Source organism: Pezoporus wallicus, unplaced genomic scaffold (assembly GCF_028554395.1).
Source record: "Pezoporus wallicus isolate ANWC-B61680 ecotype Strahan unplaced genomic scaffold, APGP_CSIRO_Pwel_v1 contig_8042, whole genome shotgun sequence".
NCBI lineage: Eukaryota > Metazoa > Chordata > Aves > Psittaciformes > Psittacidae > Pezoporus > Pezoporus wallicus.
In genome coordinates, this window is record NW_026639380.1 from 4,524,529 (window position 1) to 4,543,620 (window position 19,092).

A 19,092-nucleotide genomic window follows, 5' to 3' on the forward strand; every position below is an offset into this window, starting at 1 on the left:
AAGCAAAGCAGGACCAGAGCTTACAAATCCTATCTTCTGATCTTTTGTTTGTACCTGGTTCCCACAAGACAACACAGATGAGAGAAGATAAACGAGTACCCAATTGTTCACATTATCTTTGACTTTGCACAGCTTTAAAGACTTTCTTTATTTACTTTTTTGTAGTCTCATAAATTTTTATGGTGATCTTTAAGGAATAAAAGTGATTTAAGAGATTAATTTTCTTCCTAGTATGCAACACTAAGTCCAAATGCCATTTTAGCATATTTTTAGTACTTGATATCATCATACCCATGGTAGCTGGTTGCTATTTATGTGTATTAAGGCAAGTTGTATCAACAGACTGCATGGGAACGCACAGTATAATGGCAACTTCTATCATCAGAAAATGAGGCTCAAGCTGTCCCTAGTCACTGTGTTTCACCATCTAACCCTTACTACTCATGCTCTGTTAACTACCAAGAAAGTAACAATGCTCACCAGAGCAGGCCCTATTGAGAATCCTATTAAGAATCCAAGCCACAATCCGGCAGCTCTGCTGGGCTACATACAATACCTATCACTGTGCCAAGAGTGAGGAAACAAAGCGATGTGGAAAGAAGCAGCAGTCACCAGATTCTCTCTCCCAGCAAAAATCAAGTTCTTGAGAGGCGCATAAGTGTTTTGACCATAAAGAGGATGTTGTCATCACTGTCTGCAAATATGAAAGATGAAAATAATTTCAAATGCTCTTGGCATCCCTCAAAATGCTTTTAATAACCTTTTTTTTCCTTTCAATTTTTGTATTATTGAAAGCTTTCCCTTAGTTGAAGACAAAGAGGAAGATTAAGCCATGGTAATTTTTTGTGTGTTTTGTTTGCTTTTGTTTGGCACATACTGTCTCTCATATTTTTCTATAAATAAGGCATTGCTTTTCTGAGCCAGTTCACTGCTGGGTAATAGCCCATGGTTTACCTACAAAGGCAAAATAGATGGCAATTAGCAATAAGTGACTCATGTATTATAAAACAGCCCATTAAAAAGAGCCATCGCTATCGACTCATGCAGTAGGATGATAAAAACAGTATTTTCAGTGAACTGGCTGAATTTTGCAATGCAGCATAAATAAGCCTTGCAGAGCCCACCCTCACCACCAGCTCAATCTCCTCATCTTTCTGCTGGGACCTTTCCCAGTACAGAGCAGGCAGGGAGGCAAGTACTCTTCCCTTTGCTCCTTTGACCACAGAGATGACTAGGAGCTGTATGTCTCTCAATACCAAACAGAACAGCCGTAAGCTGTCTAAAGACGTCTCAGAGTTTCAGTCATAAAACTCCAAAACAGCAAGTCAAATGTATTGCTGGCAGGAGATCAAGCAGTGTCCTTCAGGACTGAGCCTGAGATTGTATTGCACAGAAGAGACTGCACAGTATGTCCTGTGATCCTTCCAGAAGTATTTCAAAGTAATTTCTATCCCGAGCACACCCAAAAATGAATTTAAGAATCTAAACCTGTTGATTCCTCTTAAGTAGAAATATGTAGAAGGGACAGAAAGCTTTAGGATCCCACAAAAAAGGCACTGTGGAAACCATAAAAATGCAGAAAGTTTTGAGTGGAAGCAGTGCTGCCGAGACTGCCTCAGGATTTCAAGAGTATTCAAATATGAGCAAGAAGGGCAGACTTCGAATAGTTTCTTGAGGAAAAAAGGCTATGCTCTGTGGCACTTGCCGTCACAGAGCACTTAGTATCACAATGACGAACTGAAGTATGGTTTAACAGGTTATGCTAGGACAGAGGCAAGGCAAGTTTAATGTTACTTTTTTCCCGGCTATTATTCTCAACTGCTCTGTTAAATAGCAGACGACTTGCTTTTCAGTTCTGCCCTTAAGATCTTTTCTATTTTATTTTCCTAACCCTCCATTCTTGCCCGACGATGACAGCCCTTTTAACCAGCTGGCTCAGGACTTTTTTTGATGGGGCAAGAGAAAAAAAACCCGGGTGTGGCAGAAAACAGCTGTGCTGTGCTCTGGTTTGAAGTAGGTGGGAGAGTTGATTAAGTGATAGAACACAAAACTGGAACTTGGGAGGGTTTGATTTAATTGCCTGTTCCCCCACAAATTTCCTGTGTGGTCTTAAGCGCATCACTTAATTGTCCTGTGTTTCAGTACCTCGCCTGTGTAACAGGAACAATCCTCCCCTGCTGATCCCTGTGGTGATGCAGCAGTACGCATTCTAATGTTCCTTAGAGTGAGTGTGGTCATGGGAATAACAGAACATATTAAGCAATAACAGCAACTTGCTAGTCACACTTTGAAATGGTTAACCTGCATTGCCACAACTAACTGCAATGAACCTTGCATCTGAAAAAGGAAGGGAAGAAAACTCTCCTTGTTCTTCACTTTTTTTTTGAGTTTTCTATTAATAGGATAGCTGTTTTGGGGGGGGGGGGGGGGGGGGTGTGTGTAGAAGAAGCACTGAAAAATAGGAAGATACACTTTAGTATTCCTGCCAGGTTTTGTGCTGTGCTATCAGGTAAAGAAATTGCATCTGCTTTTATTTTTTGGGGAGGTATTTTTAGCATCATAATGACTGTACTGTGAGGGTTTACAGCTCTTTTAAGCTACCTGTAGAGCTGTAGACTGCTTTTGCATCTTTGCTTTTCCTTACAAGAATGAAGGGTAAAACCAGTTGCTTGAAGGATTTCAGCATCTGGTATCTGCAGTATATAGGCTTCTTGTTAGTCCTTCCCACTTTATACTATCTGCAGTGGAGCAGAGCTTTTAGTGGTCCTAACATTACCAGTAGCTACCTAAGGTGGAGAGAGGGACGGATGGACAGGAATAGACTGTGGAAAATACGACCAGGTTGGTTTCTAAAGTGTTTTTACTAGCTTTCAGAGAGAATATGAAAGTCTCTCCCCATACTAAACTATACAAACTACTATTAGCATTTGTAGCAATTAAGCTTTTTGCTACTGTGTGACTCAGTGTAGTGACCGGATTAGTGAGGATTTACTGATTTAGATGTATTTACTGATTTAGATATATGCAGTGATTTAGATTCTTAGACTCACTGAGAAATTGCCCATCACAAGCTATTCACTGGAAATCTTGAAAACAATGTCTGGAGGATGACATAAAGGAAAAAATGAGCCAAATTAAGGTACAGCTTCTGGACCAAACAAAACCTAGAAATTCCCTAGTGCATCCACCTCCAGAAGCACCTGTCATAGATACTAGCTCTGGAAACTGCCCTTACCTGCAGACAGATTCAGGCATCTTGCCAGCTGGTTCTGGTTTTTTCCTTTTTACAAGTGAATGGTTAATAGAAGGTAGAGGTTATAGCTTTTGTCCTTTTCCTTCCTAATACATAGCCAGGTGGTGGCAGAGAGCAGTGACATCATCATAATCTCTTACTGGCATAGAAAAAAGAATACAGTCACAGCAGGTAGCACCCATTTTTGGTGCTGTCATTACACTTCTATGCACCCATTTTTCGGACCCATGCGTGTCCTATTCTTTTCAGTTGATGCTGGGAGTACTAAGTATATAGGGGGCACCATTTAATGGTCCCTATCCCTATGTCACATAGAAAAACCAGAAATGGACATTAAATGAATAACCCTATAAGCCCTATTAAAATTCACTGTGAGATCTTCAAGAGTTGAGGTACTCAGCACAACTCACAGAGGTACCTGCTTTTCAGCACGTCATGATTTCCAAGGCACATGTTCAGTAAATGGTAAAAAAACCCTTAAGTAGGGGAAGGGGAAAGGCAGGTCATATAATTAGATGAAAATAGGTCATATGACTGGGATTTTCCTTGTGATGAAATACTCTTTGCTGCAAATTTATTCCAACTGAGGAGGGAGGGAGGAGGAAGGGATGTGACTGTGTGGTCCCTTCTTCAGGCTGTTTCTTATTGCCTCTTGTCCTCAAATATCTCATTCTAAAAAACAGTCAGACTCCTGCTGCTCCTGCTTCTGTTACTGTGAGAAGCATTGCTTTCTTAAAGCGCATTACTGACAGACTAGACTTGAAATGTCACCAGGAATGCATATTATCACTAAGAGACATTGTTTGTTTCCTTTTGAGTTTTCCTCCTTAGGAAGGGAATTTTATTTAGATTTACTGCAGATTTCCATTTTAACTACATCTGAATTTTAAAATCATTTCAAAACAAGAAATGGCCCATGCATGACATATGTACTTGGCCCAACCTGCACTAGCTTCACGTACATTGTAGAGCATCTTTCTCTCAAATTGTGCAAACCTGCTGGCAGAGATCAAGCCTATCTTTTTAAGGCAATACCTCAACATTTACAGGAAAGCCTTCAAACACTGTAGTTAAATTAGTGCTAATCCATAACTTCAAGTGAATAGTTTCATAAGCAGAATCTGATGTGGAGCAGGCATTTTAACTAAGACCTGAATCCACTCATTGAGTAAGGAAGGCAAAAAGAATACTGAGTAGCTTCCCAGTGACTTCATGATCAAGAATCCTTGGAGACAACAGGGTATGTTAATGTAATTAAAGACAACATCATAATACATAGGTATCAAAAGGCCAAATCACAAAGTATGAGCAGCTTTATTTCTGGGATTTGAGGCATAATGCTCTTCAGAGAAGCAGCAACAGAGCTACCTTACTTTAAAATATGCAGCTGCATCAAAATCAGAACACGTCGAGTATTAGTCTGTTTTCTTCCAAAATAAAATCACAGCAAAATGGGAAAAAGCCTTTTGATAGTCTTGCGACATCATCTCTAGCTACTGCAAAGCCAGATTTTTATATTCTCACTACTCTTCCACAGAAATTCTTGTATGGGTATGTTTGATCTGCTAATCTTGGAGGTATGCATTTTATTACTATTATAATTAATGTTTAAAACAGATGTTTATAACTCATGTTTAAAGCACATGCTGCTTGTGGTGCAAGGCCACGATATCATGAGGCTTCTGTATATGCTTCGCTCCTATTATCTGTCTACATCTCTGTAAACCAGAGCCACTGAGTACACAGGCAGACCTTGCTCCCCTTCTTCCACTTCCCAGGTACATTGCACAGGGAATACCAGTGTAAGAACAGCCCTGCTCCCCAGGTGCTGCACTCCTGACCCATACTTTGACAGGACATGGCTGGGGTCTAAGGGTGCTTACTTTCCTCCCACAATTGCAGTGCAGCCCTGCACAGGAATTTAATTTCCACTGCTTTTGACACCTACCTAAAAATAATGAAATGCTTTGAGACACTCTTGACTTAAATAAAGGTGCTAAAAAGAGGAAAACATCTTACTGGTGTGATTTGACACCAACATGAATTAAATTCAAGCTATCTCACACTTTCTCAATGAAAGCCATACTGAAAGAATCCCGCAACTGGCTGCTCTAACTTCTCTGTTGTTTCTGTATCTTACCGTCCTGGTGTAGATTTTATCTCTTTGATTCTTATAACACTGCAATTCAGAAACCAGAAATTAGCATGACCATGCCTAATTCCTTTTCATGACACTGACACCCTGATATTACTGCATTTTCCCTTCCAGGTGGGTTAGCAAGAGAGGCTGGAAATCTATTTTAATAGCAGGTTTTCATTTTCCTGCACTTCACCATTTTCGTGCTGGCTGGGTAATTTCATCTGTTGTTGACCTCGTTCCAGTTATGAATGATCATAGAAGTTCCATCCTTTGGCCCTTAAACTAATTAGACTTTTTTAAAACATATGCTGTAGATCATTAATGAATGCTACACTATTTTGCTTATTGAGTTCCTTGTTTCATCTGAGCACGGTGTTTGCACACAGCCTTGGTGATGATTCCTTTTTAATTCTAAGGTGTAATTACCACCGGGAAGGGTGACACTAAAAGTTAGCCATGAACTAGTTTTGATCAGCATGGCACATGATGCTGTTGTCACAGACACCATGGCTGCATTGCATGAATGTTTCCCTCCAGCGATATTGAGGCAGAAGCATCCACTGTAATTAGCAGTTTGAAACCTGTGTTGTGTAATCGGTTCTGCTACGCTGCGCAGAATGAGTGTCCCTTTTAAAAAGTGAAAGAAGAGGGAAAAGCAGGTAATCTGAGCGGTTCTTGCCGGCTCCCTGCCTGTTCTGCCAGCCCCTCTAGGTGACTGATTCTTGCTTGCCCGCTCTCACTTTGGCAGTCATGGGAGGAGCAATCAGGTCTCTCAAAGCTTCTTGGCAATGTCTGACTTCTAACAGGTTCTGGGGAGGAGCTGGATTCAACTGACCTTGGACACAAGGTTGCAGCTGGGAAGGTGATGGCTATGACTTTTCTGGTTCCACCCATAGCGGGAATTTGCCCTGCTTCCATCAGTGCGTGACTAATTTCCTGGACATCTGAGCCATCATAAATGTCTGATGTAGGTGAGGAAAACAAAATTACCACTAGTTGTAAATCCCAGTGGGCTTAAGGTAAGTTCAGTTTTTCTTGACTACGCTTGAGATTTGGATGTAGGCCCAAGGCATTGCTGCTTGGCCAGAAGTCTGGTGGCATCTTGGAAAATTTCCAAAGTGCCTCAGGAAGTTTCTAGGGTGGCAAGATCCACAGAGCAACATTCCTGAAGCTGCTTAGTGATTAATGCTGAAGTCTGTAATAACATGTTCACTATAAATTTTTCTGCTGTTTTCCCTTCCACTCATGTATTCATAAACAGTCCAATGAAGCCTTTGTGCCATCCATACCACAGTCCTTTGCCATAGGGAACCATGTGAGTGTGGGAGAGAGGCAGCTGTATTTAATAGTGAAGCTAGCTCAGCCTGGGAGAAAGCAAAAGGGCCCAGGGGAATGGGAGGGAATAAAACTGAAAACATCACAGCTATGGCTTTTGGAATTGAATGAGAGAGAAACTCCTTGTGGGCCTTATTTGTAAGGGTCGTTTAGGGATATCCTTCTTGCAGTCCAGAATCCTTATCTGCCACGAAGTGATTACACAATATGTTAGTTGAGATTTCAGATGTTTTATGCAATCAGTTGCCTCCAGAAGACTGATAATCAGAGCTGAAGGTCTCTTCTGCGTGTTTTACTTCCAACTTTTCATGGTTTACCCCATTTTTATAGTCTCAACTAATGGGTGTATATTTTTACTAGATTCTGATGTTTTTAATATAAAAATTTCTGTCCCTTGTGGCTATGAAGAAACAACTATTTTAAGAAGCTTGAGAAACTACAGGTTAAATATAAAAAGCCACATCTTCATTAGATTTGTTTGGTTGTTTTGACTACATACTTACCTGCATTTGAATATTTCAGGATCAGTATTTATTGTCCATTACAGTGCGCACAGATATTGTTTATAACCATAAAATAGTGTTAAATCAATTACTTAGCCAGCAAAACAGGTATTGCAAAGATTAAGAGGTTATTAACATGTCTTGCATCAAACCCTAACCAAAGTCCTTTGGAGATCCTCCAAGTGTTATCTGAGGAAGATAAATGTCATACACACAGGAGGACTTTTTAGCTATTTGCAAGCAAAAACTTGTGGTTCCAGTTTTTGAAAGACACTTGTGAAGAATCAAAATGAATTCTTGGCTATACGTTTCCACATCAAACCAAGGGATTTCCCCTTGCCCATCAGTAAAATGTGGGTAACTGTGTGCGGTCATGTGGTCCATGTTCTTTCTGCACATGTGGCGATTCCACGTGCACCAGAGAAAACACAAAACAGAGGCAAATTAGAAGAGGACACAAGTGGAGTTTGGAGACAGAGGGAGTGAGCTGTGGGCACGGCTTGATGGCTTCTAGGAGCTGGAGGAAGACAGAGGGAAAAGCTAGAGACAATTTTGTTTGAGCAAGAGGCCAGATATAACAGTATCTTCTTTTTGTGTTTGGTTTAGTTATGTGCACATCCCCAGTCTTGTATTTAGCAGAAATTATCATTTTTCACTTTATTTCCTTCCTTCTTCTCTGCTGTCCCTTCAAGAGAGAGAAAACAGGGCATGTGCACAGGCTGATATCGGAGAACAGAGATTACTGAGAACTCCTACAAAATGGTTAACTACAGTCCCTGAGAATGCTGATAAGAAGACACCTCAAACCCAAAAAGGCATCCAGATTTTTATTTCAAAACAAATGTTGACCTCTGTGCAGCAAGTACTTTCCAGACTGCAGCTTAAAAAATGGAACCTTTAACACGCTTTGCCCTTCTTTGGATTTTTCCTATTCCCTCCCAACTTACACCAAGAGAAAAAAAAACAACAGCTCTGCAGTCCTGGCCTTAATGAGGAAAAGCAGTCCTAAATAGGACAGAGCACATCTGTGCAGTCCATGCACCGACATCAGCGGCATATATAAAGGTTAAACCGTTGAAAACCAGAGGCAGCACAAGGAAGCAGTGCCGCCTGCCGGCTTTGAGGCAGCCGGGCTCAGCCCCGGAGCTGGAGACCCTGTCTGTTCCCCAGGATTGCAACGCAGGGGCCATGAAGAGAAGTCGAAGAGATGCCTTTTATTCAGTGGTGCAGACTGGGGTCTGCAGCTGAAACAGAACCGCTTGAAGTAACAATAGTCTTTGTTTCTGTCTGTGCATAATACAAATCGGTCACTTAAAAATACAGGAAAGGACTGAAGCGTTAATGAGAGGAAAATAAGTCCACACTGCATGACCGTAATAGCTGCCAAAGAGCACAAGTCTGCTCCCCAGATCTAAGCAATGCTTGGTGATTTCTCTGCTGCAGCTGATTTCAGTGCTCAGCCACGTGATCCTCAATTTACCTCAATGCTTGGGAGTACATTTCAGGTTATCTGTGATGTTCTCTGAACCAGACATGCACATTTAGCATCTGTTCTTAATTGTTTAAAGTGATGAGCATCTATGGCCTGTTTTCAGGACACTTACATGCTTAAATCCTAATAAGGCCTTCTTTTAAACTAAAATGTCCTAGTTTCAGTTTCAGCTTCACCTACTAAATCTTGTTACTTATTCCTATAAGGAAGTTAGGTCATTTTTCATAGAAAGTAAAAATTCCAGTGTGTTCTATAATTAAATAAAAGGGTAAGGACAACCAAAGCTGTTCATATTTACTGGGGTATGGAACCATTATCAGATATAACAGAGTGATCATTAGAAATACCCTTCCTTCTGTGGAGGCAGGTATTGCTGCTAGGTATATAATGAAATGTAAGGGCACTCTTGTCTCCAGGCCCATAAGGAGCCTTTGGTGGTGCTACATCAGCACCTGATTTCAGTGATGTGCCATTTTTTTAAGAAGGCTCTGGCATGCTGCCATGAACTTGGGTTTATGCCTCTCTTGTGTTTTCACAGCTGCAGGCTAGATGGTTTCAGCATTATATTGCCTTCTCTGATACAAAACCTGACCACATTGCGCCAAATCATTTTTAAGGTACTTTTCATTCCGCATGCTTTTTTCTTGTTATACATCACAGCTCATTCAGCATTAGTCATTTTAGCTAAAATCAAACCTAGAAACTTTAGCATATTGTAGGCAGCACGGAGAGCTGGTGACTGAGCGCAGACGTCAGTGGGGCTGTTACTTTCCTTGGAAGTCTCCAATTACCATTGGATTTGTAGGACAGGACAGAGCAACTGCTTTGGAAAATTCCATTGAAACACTTAGTGTATGATCAGATCATGAACTAGCCTGGGAGGTGGAGTGATAATGCAGTGGTTTCTTCTACCACAGCTTTTTGTTGCTTCTTCTCCTTTTGAGATCTTTTGTAAAATCAGGTGGACAAACCTACAAACCTCCTATGGGTAAGCCTATGACAAGTCTGATATGGTGGGCAGGGAAATATTGCCGCTTCGTAATGTCAAACGCAAAGCTTCAGTTCTTCATTCTCTTCCTTATTTGGGTAAATGAACTACCCCTACAGCTTTCACTCACCTTTGGCTGATGGCATAACAACTTTTCACCCTGCTTCGATTAACTTTATGGCTGCTGTCCTGCCCACTCCTTAACGTGTCTTGGATCTGAGAACTCCAGAAATGAGTTCTCAGTGAGGTAGGGCAGTGTGAGGACAGGAACTTTAATGGAACGACTTCTCTGCTGTACCCAGAAGAGGTAAGACTGTAAAAGGTTCTTAGTGGAACACATCTAGGAGAGAGAAGTGGTTTTTTGATGGCACAGGCTTCTTGAAAAAGGATGAATATATGAACAAGAGTTAATTTGTGGTTGTGGCTGAGTAACACAATAAAATGCAGTCGTGTGAGTGTGGCAAAAATGACAGCAAGCCAGAAACCAGCAGTAGCAGGAAACAGTAATGCTAATGTCCACAGCTTGCTAGTACCAGTAGTGCCCAGACAAGAGGCAACAACCAAGACAAAGGGACCTATATGCTACAGACACGTGAAGTAAAGTCACAGCAAATCACCAGTAGAGCTGAAGGACACACAGTCACCACAAGATAGCTGAGGGTTGTTTTAACACAAGAATTCCTTTTCTCCTCCCACTGTGGGGAAAAACATAGGTAGATGTGTGTGCCTGCAGGAAGCGGGGTAGCACTTCCTGGCCTCTGTAGCTTAAGCTCATTGCACAAAAAAAAGGCCCCATCCAGTCATCATTCCAGGAGGAAATAAATAAACTGCCAGAGAGTTCATTTGCCATGTAGAAAACTGAGCAGTCTGATTTTTTAAAACAGTGATTCGCCCCTTTGCTTGTTCTATAAGGTATCAAGTAAACTGATCTATATGCCAGCCTTACTTGACAGTTGTTTTGCATTCATGATGCTAAAAACCCTCTACCACACTCCCTTCTGTGTTTTAGAAAATACTTATGTTACCTGCAGTAGGAAGTTATACAAGCCTGCTGCTTCTGTTTTGCAAGTGCTTTGCAAACAGTCTAGTTTTCATTTGTCTCTAACACCATTAAAACTACATTTGTTCTCATTACTTTTCTGGAAACTTCTAAAAATAAGAGCTTAGCTTGTGAAGCAGAATTGATGTGACCTCTTATAGGCCAGGTACAAAGATCGTTTGCATGTTTGCTTTAGAAGTATTTGGGTTTGAATTTAGCGATTCAATCAAGAGGTATGTGAGCTTCGGTCTGTGATCTTTGAGCGTAGCAGACGCACACATCTCACTAGAGGGAGCTCAGACACAGTTTCTGAGCCTAGCAAGGAGCTATACCTCACCCGGTTACTTCTTGTTTTGTCGGTAACTCTCTCCCCCTGATTAACTTACGGTTTCTGTGTGGGCAGGTACATAGCCTGCATTATGAAAAGTAAACTTGCAACTGCAGATAACTTGAAAATCAGTACTGAACTGGGGCACGCACTTCTCAAACTTTGTCAGCACTGTAGACAGTACCTGAATATTTTTTTCCAGGCCATAAGAATGGGTCAGAAGAGGTTTGTTTCTCCTCCTGCCTGCCTCTTCCCTCCTAGTGTATTCCTTCCCCTTCATTAGATTCTCAGGTCCATGCACTGACATCCTTCTACTGCATGTCCTACTCCTAAAAACCACGCTCAACTTTCCTGAGTAATGTACCTTACTCAGATCCCAGCCTTTCACCTCTGCCCACCTACTGCATGACCCCAACCTAATCCACTCACCTATCTAAAACACATTAGGTTTCACCAGTACCCTGTGCTTTATCTCATTCTTTCTCCTGATCTTTCTTTGCCTTAACATCCAGGGCTGCAGGTGCAGGTTCAACCAGCACACGGGCTGCTGCTGAGGACATTCTGAGAGGACCAGCTGAATGTGCTATGTACAACAGTGAGGTTCTATTGACTGCCTGTAATCACTGTTGTCAAAGCGTTTATCTAATGTTCAGGAAGAGTTTAAGGAGTAAAGACCTTTGCCTCGTGGTCAGGCACTTATCTGCCATCAGGCAGTGACTGCTCACATAGAGGTATTTGTTGTTGCTCAGACAAGAGTTGACATAAAGCAGGTTTGGAATCTGCTGTTGTTGCCGTGTAAGCTCATTTTTTCTTTAAAAAATACTTGTAAAAAAATCTGCATGCCACACCTTGGAGCCTTTTTGCTAGAGAATGCTAAAATACTGGTATGAGTTACAAAAGTCATCCAAACCACTTAGGACAGTCTCAGGCACTCAGATAAAGAGAAGCTGCTACAGGAGGAGGAGATCCGATTGAGGCCCTTTACCCTTATCACTCTCCACATGTTTACTGACATAGTGAAAAAGGTTAATAAAGTCAATTCAGTATTTTGTATCAATCCATTAAGCTTTGTTATGTGATAGCTAAGATTGCTTTACTAAAGTAATGCCTTAAATAACTGATTCTCAGTCCAGGTTGGACACTTTGATGCTATCCCAGAAATTCAGAAAAGTGGGAGAGAATTGTCGGTAAGTGAGGCTCTGTCCTGACACAAACCAATGCAGGGCTCTACACAGGCCCTGCAAAGAGTCACCTGGGGTGTTTGAGTTATGTCAAGAACATGGCAAAATGTACTGCAGATACTTCCCACGTTGTAGTACCATTTGATTCTTTAGTACTTCTCAAGGTTCAGTTACTAGCCCCACACACTGGTGAACAAGCCAGCTCTATGAAATAAGGGGAATGTGCTGTCTCTGCATTACGTTCTATGGTTTTGCTCTTTCCATCCTCACAGTAAGTGCTACCTGTACCAACTGCTCAGTTCTAAACTCAGTCCTGAGACAAGACACTGGTTTGAAAGCTAAACTTCTGCTTTCTACAGAATGAACAAAAGGATATAGTTGATCAGCCTTTTGGCAATTCTCCACAAACCTTCTTGATGAGATGTAGTGATGAACCGCAGATTTTGGAAAATGTGCCCCATTTCAACATTACAGAAGCTAGAGATCCGCTAGGATCTTTCCTGTGAAGGAAGATGGAAGACATCTTGCCTTGTCCACGTTATAGACAAATCTAAATTCAAATGCAACTATACTGTGATAAGTTCAGTTAGGGGCTATTGAATAGTAGTTTGTCCTGGTTTGGGTTGGAATAGAATCAGTTTTCTTCTAGTAGCTGGTGCAGAGCTGTGTTTTGGCTTTAGTCTGGGAACAGTGCTGACAACACACCGATGTTTTAGTTGTTGCTCAGTAGCGCTTACCCTGATCAAGGACGTTCAGCCTCTCATGCTCTGCCAGTGGGGACAGGCAGAGGACGCTTGGAAGAAGCAGAGACAGGACACCTGACCCAAACTGGCCAAAGGGATATTCCATACCATAGAATGTCATGCTCATTATATATAAGGGAGAGTTGGGCGTGAAGGGCTGATGACTGCTGAGGTGGGTCTGGGTATCAGTCAACAGGTGGTGAGCAACTGTATTGTGTATCACTTGTGTCTGGGGTTTTTCAGTTTTATCTTTTGGTGGTTTTTTTTTTGGTTAACACAGTGTGCAGTTAAAGCAGAAGCCTTGCACACAGGCAAAGCAAACCAAGGAATTCATTCATTACTTCTCATCAGCAGGCAAGTGTTGGGCCATCTCCAGGAAAGCAGGGCTCCATCACACATTATGTGGGTACTGGGGAAGACAAAACATAACCTTGAACATCCCTCCCTTCTTCTTTTGTCCAGCTTTTGTTGCTGAACATGACATCATATGGCATGGAATTATCCCTTTAGTCAGTTGGGGTCATCTGTGCCAGCTGTTTCCCCTCCCAATTCCTTTAACACCCCCAGCCTACTCACTGGTGGGGTGGTGAGAGGAGCAGAAAAGGCCTTGACTCTATGCGAACACTGCTCAGCAATAACTAAAACATTGTTTTATTATCAACAGTGCTTTCAGCGTTGTAACAAAACATCTACTCATACTATCTACTATGAAGAAAATTATCCCAGCCAAAACCAGCACATAGCTACATGGGAGACACAGAAGAAGCAGCTTTCAAGTGTTGCTTGTCACCCATATTTCAGCACAGAAATACCTCTGCAGGATATGGTGGCTGAGAGCACAGGATATTTGGCATTCTGCTCTCACTCCCAAAGCTCTGCAGCAACTCTCCGGCACAAAACATCCACACAGAGCAAAAGCAGCTGCACAAAACTAAATGGTGTGCTTTCTTCTCCCACTTTCTTTCACAGGAACAAGAGAGGGAAAGCTCTACCACTGCACCATTTCTTCTCCCCTTATCAGGAATTCTCTTCCCTTCAGTCTCTGACAGTTTATGAGGATGTCACATTAGTGAGAAAGGCTAGCTTCAAGGGAAGTTTGATGGTGCAAATGTGTTAAAAATGATACAGGGTTAGCAGGAATAGCAATGTGTAGCAATGTGCTCTGCTTGTACACACACACAGAGATTTGCACTGAACTGCTATGGATTCTGGGGTGAAAATCTTGAGTTTTGTGAAGGAACCATTGCCCTGGTTTTGTCTGGGATAGAGTTAGTTTTCTTCCTATGACAACCATCCTTCCTAACTCCTTATGTAAAGAAAACAGGTGGAGAGCAGAGATGGCCTCACACAGGAGTTGTACAAGATAGTACTGGGAAAAAGAAGTCTTTGGAGGTCAAAAGATGAAATATGTTGCCAATTTGAAGACAGCTACAAGGCTTTTGAGGACAGTAATACCTGTGTAGCTTAGCTGTGATTTATAAATGTGATAAAAATGAGTGGTTGTGGTTTTGCCAGTGTGTAAAACTGGACAATCTAAGTTTCTCTGCATGTGAACAGGCAGTATACAACCTGAAAGAAAAAAAGTTCTTGTGGGTATTCTGCATGAACACTGACAGAGCATTCAAGTGCACTGAACAGAGGCACCTGGCCTCAACTGGCCCCCAAGAAGTTCTGCTGGCAACTGAAGCTGGTAGAGAGTAACATTGAGGAACTGTATGTTTTTGCCTGCAAGCACTTTTAGCTAATTAGAGCATACAGATGTTTCCCCCCTTTTTTTCCCCCTCTAATGACCTTGCTTAAATAAGATACAAAGGAATATTTTAAGAACTATCAGGCTCTGTTATTATACTCACAATGCAATTAAAGATAGCTAGAGAATTTTACAGTTCAGTCTAATACTGGTGACTGCAGCCAGTAAAGAACAGATGACCTACCTAGCCATCCACTTACACTTGTGGCATTGCATAGCTTCCTCACAGGTAACAGCCTGGTGCTTTGTTTCAGATGTCCTGTCCATTGGCACTCACTGAATCACTGGTCTCATTCTCTTACTGACACCTCCCTTGCTGCGAGGCATGGGCTCTGCTGGTCACTCTCTCAGCCATATCTGCTTAGGTGTACACCTCTTTTTGTATTCAAAGTCCTTCACCCTCCACCTTCAGATATTTGCAAAGCACTATTGTGCCTCTGTAGTGAATACATACCTTGAACTTTGGATTTGCCCTCTAAGGTGTCTCCATTCCTACTCCTGGATGATTCATTATTTCCTGGAAAATTTTCTTGGAATTGTCTGCAATTCGTCAATCTATTCCTTGTAGCAGGGGCCCACAGTAGTGAAGTGGTTGAAATGGAATGCAATGCTTTAGGTAGACTTTAAAATGGAGACAGATTTTTATTTCCTTCCATGCAATCTGATGCTTCCACATTGCAAATATCTCCCATTTGCCATACACTGACAAAACATATATCCCCATTTCTTTTAGGTAGCTGTATTCCAGGTTTTAACGTCTCCAGTACAGATTAGTGTGTGTTTTCTAAATCCTTTCACTTTTAGGTTTTTAGCTGCCATTAAATCATTTCTCTGCAACTATGGGAGAAAGTTTCAAATCTTTAACTGTTGTCATCAAAATGACTACTAAACTGTGAGGTAGGGCAGAACCCTGCAGTACCCAGCAAGAGCACTCGGGCATGTAACTCTTTATGTCTTAATTTACTGTGCAGCCACTTTTGTTATAGAGCATTCTACTGCAACATTACTTATTATTTAGTGTCATCAGAAAAAGGTGCTCTTCCCCTATGCTTTCTTGCTCTGTGTCCATCTACTGAAAAATCTGTACATTTATCAGCCTCTTCATACCTGTAAGTGTTTCAAGTTCAGTGTGAGAAGTCATGGCTGCAGTTAATATTGAATGAGAAGCCTGGACTCCAGTGGCAGTCAAAAGCTTTGACTTCTGCTGTCCTTCTATGGGTCAACAGTGCCTTTATTTCTTCTTTTCAGAGCTTGTTTAGATTTGTGCATGAATGGGAATGTGCATGCAACTTATTAAAAAACAGAAGAGCGGGATCTGCCATCTGCTGTTTTGTATTCTCCCAAGTTAGAAATAAGCAAACTAGGTAAAAACAACCTTGTTCCTTTATTAATTTGGCTGAATGTACATTTGGTTGAATATATATACATATGTATACAATATACATATTACATGTGTGTATGCATACATATATATTAAAATGGTCCTGCATTTGGGCCACAACCCCATGCAATCCTACAGGCTTGGGGAAGAGTGACTGGAAAGCTGCCTGGAGGAAAAGGACCTGGGGGTGCTGATTGACAGCTGAACATGAGCCAGCATGTGCCCAGGCAGCCAAGCAGGCCAACGGCATCCTGGCCTGCATTAGAAATAGTGTGGCCAGCAGGGCCAGGGCAGTGATCATCCCCCTGTACTGGGCACTGGTGAGGCCACACCTTGAATCCTGTGTTCAATTCTGGGCCCCCACTACAACAGAGACATTGAGGCGCTGGAGCAGGTCCAAAGGGAGACAAAAGCTGGTGAGGGGCCTAGAGCACAAGTCTTATGAGGAGCAGCTGAGGCAACTGAGGTTGTTTAGTCTGGAGAAAAGAAGCAACTTTGTTGGATTCTCTGCAGTTTTTAATTTCAAGATCCTCTTTTTTTTTATCCCAGTCTAAATAGTTTTATTACAAATTCTAAAGTTATGTATTGAGCAGCTTTTTAAAGCCAATTGCCTCTTGATTATAAAGTAATATTCTGCATAAATTCAGGATAAGATACACCACGACACTAAGAACTGTAGACTTTGTTCCAGAAATATTTGCTCTCACAGTCTTACAGTACTGAGTCACTGTAACAGGTACACAGATGCTTTTTCTTTTTAAATCACTTATATACTCACCCACATAATTCTTCATACCCTGCAGTGAATTATCCATGCATTGTTAATCAACCTTGTTTCCCAGGTTCTCTACCTACTCTTATGCTCTATTTTTCTTGTGTTCTGTTGTAACTTTTGAAATGATGCAAGCCACTGATCTTATTTCATCCTTTGGGGTTCAAGGCAATTACCATGCTGTGTTTAAAAAAGCTGCCTTCATACATCCTTATGCAATTGACATCATATTGCACTCTTTCTGCTACCTTATTATTATTTTAATTAAAAAGTGGTCATGGAACAACATCTTCGTTTCCACTCCTAATAAAAAGCACCCTAAAATTATAAATGAGTACAAAAAACTTTATCACAAAGACTGGTGTCCAAGAAATCTGTAATATTGACAGGAAGGATTTAATCAGGATGCCCACTGTATGAAAGGAAGGGACATACAAGTGCTCTTACGCATGTTTACATAGATTCCTCAGATCCTGCCAGAGGCTCCAAGCAGAACAGGAGAAACTAGCACAGGGAGGCGTGCCCCTTTTTATTGGATGACTTTGAAAAGATACGGCTGCTGTGTGCATACGCGCTTCTGTACTTCTCTGTCCCACAGAAATTGGCAAGGAGCTTTAGACTGAGGCAGTCTGGCTAAACGAGGCTTTGCATGCTGATACACGTGTGAAAAAATAAGCACCTTCAAATCTGGAACGCAAGATTTTAAAAGAAACAGCAGTATCTTTTTTGTGAGCTTCTAAAACCGATTGAGGTGAGAACCTCCTTTGTGGAACTGCACTTGGCAGCAGATCTGGCATTTCTTGGCTTCCTATTGGACAAAGGAAAACTGTAAATCGTCCTACTCCTTTCCCACAGAATAATTTTTGTAATCCTGCACTGAGGGCACTAACTAGGGAGACAGGTTAACCTTTGCCTTTAGTCAAGACTGCTGTTAGCTCTCCATTTAAAATCATTGCCTTGATGTCTGCCATTCTGAAACCTACCCATCAACTTGTTAGTTTCAAGGGCAGGAATGTAATCTGGTTTAGAGACTGATTTTTGTTCTTTTCTTACTAGTGAGCCGGTGTGAAACTGGAGATGACTGCAAACAGAACTCTCCCAGTTGCCAACCACAGGTCTCTCTCGAGAAAAAATGAGTTGGAGCTACCATAATGATGTTTTATGTAGGCCTCCTGTTTTGATGCCCCCCTAGTTGGTTTTTAGGTGTCCTTCTGCAGCTCTGAAAGCCTGTTTTCTTGCCTGTGTAAGCTGCAACTTATATGAATTATCTTGCTCCAACAGGTGTGTTTTAAAGAAATGCAGCTGACATTGTACAAGTCGATGGAATATCGAGAGTTGTGGATTGATAAGCAGGGTAAGTCTGACCCTTTTGGTGTAAAATTTCAGTCACTGAGGAGGCAGGTTACTCAGCACTGCATGCAAGCTTGTGCTTGCCAAGCCACTGACTAACACAATGATGCAGCTCTTATCAAACACGTATGGCCCAAGGAAGATTGTGCAGTCCTGGTTCTTTACAAATAGTTGAGTCAGAGTCATATATAAACTGCCTTGTATTTTGAGAGGGACAAGGGATTAAGTGTGATGATAAAGGGATAATATGGAAGAGGGAGAAAAGGCAAGAGAAGCAAGCTTCTGGAGCAAAGGGATAAAGAAATTAGGCAGCCCTGTGAGCTATGTCAGAACCCCTCTGCAATTGGAAGGCTCCTTACAGCCTCATGTCACTGAACAGTTTTAAATGTTAATGCAAAGTCTGAAGAAAAAACAATTTTTATTAACTTCAAACTGAGGGGGGGGGAGGGGGGGGGGAAGGTAAATATCTATTGATTATAGTTGTGAATTGTTTTTTCCAAAGCTTTTTCAAAGGAGAAAGGAGAGTGGAACACCAAAGACTGTGGCCTCGGAGAAAACAGCCTTTACTTTGGAAACAGCTGGAAATTATCCGAGGAAGACAGTAAGAGACAAGCTTGACTAATGAGATGTTCAGCGACCTCAAACACAAGAAACTGGTTTTGCAGGTTCTCTCTGTAAATCAGATCAACAAAATGATCTGGAATAAAAAAACCTACAACAGCCATCTTTGTCCTTCCCTCCCCCACGCTTTGCTCTTTGTTAGGCTCTGTTGTTTCACTGGTACAGCTGATCGAGTAGGTCTACAAACAGCTGCATCAGCAGTACTTAAGGAGTTGA

The 19,092-nt window shown here is 41.6% G+C and overlaps 1 long non-coding RNA gene across 1 annotated transcript; it reads left to right on the top strand.

Moving 5' to 3' along the window:
- Positions 1-6,114: 6,114 nt before the first annotated feature.
- On the top strand, positions 6,115-18,979 carry LOC130602009 (uncharacterized). The gene is made up of 3 exons (XR_008972794.1): positions 6,115-6,412; positions 18,187-18,259; positions 18,758-18,979. It is a non-coding gene; the product is annotated as an uncharacterized LOC130602009 (long non-coding RNA).
- Positions 18,980-19,092: the final 113 nt, after the last annotated feature.